The sequence below is a fragment of the Ovis canadensis genome, chromosome 15 (assembly GCF_042477335.2).
Source record: "Ovis canadensis isolate MfBH-ARS-UI-01 breed Bighorn chromosome 15, ARS-UI_OviCan_v2, whole genome shotgun sequence".
Lineage (NCBI taxonomy): Eukaryota > Metazoa > Chordata > Mammalia > Artiodactyla > Bovidae > Ovis > Ovis canadensis.
Window position 1 is genome coordinate 88,763,301 of NC_091259.1, and position 3,528 is coordinate 88,766,828.

Consider the following 3,528-nt stretch of genomic DNA (forward strand, 5'->3'; position numbering starts at 1 on the left):
CTCTTTCCCTGGGTTGGGAAGATCCCTGGAGAAGGGAGTCTTCTCCCCTCCAGTATTCTTGCCAGGAGAATCCCACGGACAGAAGAGCCTGGTAGGTCTCAGTCTTGGTGTTGCAAAGACTTTGACGTGACTGAGCACGCGTGCGCATGCTCACACACACACACACGCACACACACGCACACACGCAGAGCACCATCCGGGTGAGAAGGGTGTGTTCCTCCGTTTACTCAAAGACTTGAGAGCGTCTCCACCGCCCAGTGCGCAGGGGCCCTCCCTGCCTGGGTGTCCCTGCCAGGGGGCCTTGGAGGCTGGGTGGCAGGCCCCAGGTCCCCCGATGCCTGCATCGATCAGGAGGGCTCCTCCGCTTCCCCCCGCCTCTCCCCTCCGTCCACGTGGGTAAAGAGCATGACCCACCGTGGGCATGGAGGCTGCCGGAAGGTGACCTTTGGCTGAGGCAGCACTGCGTGTAAGGGGGTCACAGGCCCGATGATCATATCCCCTTTGGCGGAGAAGATGTCTGAGGGCGTGGATGCTGGCAGGTACCGAGGGGCCCGGACAGTGATCCCCACAGGCATTCCTGAAAGTAGGGCCCCAAGGACCCGGGCACAGAGGCTGCCCTGTCCTGTGGGCGGGAGGCTGGGGCTTCTCGGCCAGCAGACCCCCTGGGCCTGGCTTCCCCCGGAGGCTCCAGACACCTGTGCTGGGTCTTTCGGAGACCCTGAACAGGAGCACAGTGAGCGTCGACGAGCTCCCACACTTCACCCTCCACCAGTGCACCCTTGGGCTTCTCCAGGGCTCTGGGACACCCTTCCAGCCCTCATTCCAGCAGCCTCATCCTGGCCGCTCACACTCTGACCGGTCCTGAAGCTCCTGACGTCCTGGCTGAGGGAGGCACTGCCTGGGACAGCGGGAGCTGGGGCTGTGCCCTGCCCAGCAAGCCCTTCCTTTCTTCCAGGACGCTGCGGCAGGAGGCCCGTGGTTCTAAATGCCTCAGACTTCCCTGGCCAGGGTCTCCTGGGCCTGCTTACACTGCAGAATCTTCGAAGCCAAAATTAACCCAGTGATTCCAGCAGAGAGGCCTGAGGTCTCCAGGAAAGGGCTGGAGAACAGGCCAGAGAAGCAGCCAGTGGCCTGTGGCCGCCGGCCTCCGGGAGGCCTGACTGTCACCGGGGTGGGGAAGCTGACACGGGGCTCCCGGGGGCCACAGCCTTAGGGGTCAGCTTCAGGCTGCTTTGGGCTGTACTCAGAGTTGTGTGGCAACACCCCAATGGGCCTCCATTTTCTCTCCTGTGGTAGGAAAATACCGGAGTCCATGGGTGATTCTCAGATTTGACTTCAGCAGCAAATCCCTCTTGTGACACACGACAGAGGCTCAGTGTGTGGAGTCTGGTGGGGCTGAGACACCCTCTGCGGGGCCGGGGGGGTTTTGCCTTGCGTTTTGCCCGCTGGCCTCTCCCTGGCCTCTCTCAGTGGTTTCGTGGGCTTCTTGAAAGTATCTTCCACCTGTAAGGACCACAATGTGATGCTGGTGCCTGAATGTCCTAGAAGGCTTCTTTCAGGGTGAATTCTAATTTTCTCTTGTTTTGAATTATACACTTTATTTTTTCTTCCAGTTTTATTGAAATAGAATTGACATGTTATTGTTTAGTTGCTAAGTCGTATCTGACTTTTGCGACCCCATGGACTGTAGCCCACCAGGCTCTGCTGTCCATGGGATTTTCCTAGGCAAGAATACTGGAGCGGGTTGCCATTTCCTTCTCCAGGGCATCTTCCCGATACAGGGATTGAACTCTCAGCTCCTGCATTGGCAGGCGGATTCTTTACCGCTGAGCCCCCAGGGAAGCCCAGAATTGACACACAGCCCTGGACAAGTTTAACGTGTACAGCATGACGATTTGACTCACACACGTCAGGAAATGATGACCACAGTAAGTTTACTGAACATCCATCATCAGAGATAAAAATAAAAGAAATAAATTTCATTTCTTGTGATGAAAACTGTTAGGATTTTCTCTCGAAACAGCTTTCATATATAGCATACAGCGGGGTTAATTATGGGGATTCCCTGGTAGCTCAGGTGGTAAAGAATCTGCCTGCGATGTGGGAGACCTGGGTTCAGTCCCTGGGTTGGGAAGATCCCCCGGACAAAGGCATGGCTACCCACTCTGTATTCTGGCCTGGAGAATTCCATGGACAGAGGAGCCTGGCGGGCTACAGTCCACGGGGCCACATGTTTATCATGCTGTGCGTTACATCCCTAGTGCTTATTTATAACTGGAAGTGAGTGCATTTTGCCTGTCTTCATCCAATTTTCCTTCTTCTCCCTTCAGTTTTCAAGTGAATATGACCGCAGGAGCATTGGAATAGCTGTAACTCTTTATTTATTTAAAAAAAAAATTTATTGGTGTATAGTTGATTTACAGTGTTGTTAGTTTCAAGTGTACAGCAAAGTGATTCAGTTTTATATATATGCATAAATATATCCATTCTTTTTCAGATTCTTTCCCCATGTAAGTTATTATAGAATATTGAGCAGAATTTTTCATGCCACACAGTAAGTCCTTGTTGGTTTTATATTATAATATTTTATATATAATAGCATTATATTTTATATATATAATAGTGTGTGTTTGCTAATTCTAAACCCCTAATTTATCTCTCCCTGCAAAGTCTCTGCTTTGTTAACTCTAAGTGAATTTACTTACTAAAAAGAAGCAGGCTCACAGATTTTGAAAACAAACTGCTAGTTTGTAACCTTGACCCAGGAGGGATCCGGGCTGAGGAGGGGCCAGGGAACGTCTGGTTAGCAGGGATTTATACACTGTGCTCGAGGGGAGACCAGGAACATGGAGTGAGCAGAGGCTGGTAATAAACTAAGGGCCCGTGGGTTGTGCCAGGGACAAACACAGTCCTGGTTCCAGAGAGCTCAGGTGAGCGCCCGAGGGCAGGTATGAGGGGGCAGTTTCGGGGCAGAAACGACTGCACAGTGTGGAAAGCACCCTTGAACCCACGCTCCCATTCGGTCCTCATTATCCTCCGGGTGACGCAGGACTTACCGTTCTCATTTTACAGGTGGGAAGTGCAGAGAGATGGAGCAGTTTGCTCCAGGTCACGAAAGCTGTAAATGCAAGATACAGGCTTCGAACCTGAGTCACCTGGACCCGGGCCCACTCCTGCGCCGAGTGACAAGGCAGTCCTTCTGAAACGGGACAGGGCGTCACTTGCAAGAGCCGCTTGGATAAAACGGCCGGGGCGGCTTGTGTGTTTTGAGATATCTCCCAATGCAGGGGGTGGATCGGCGGAGCTTTGTCCTTCCCCACCCCGGCTGCCGCACAGAGCACCTGTCACGAGCTCTAGAAAAGCCTTGGGAGGCTCAGGGCTGCCGCGTCCCTGCCCTGGCTGATGGCTGAAGCCTAAAATTCTTCTCTGCTGTATAACCGCCCCGCCCACCGCATCAATGAGAAGGAGCCCAGTCGTCCTATAGCAGGCTCCTCTAGTGGAAGCTCTCGGGAGACAGCTCGGACATTC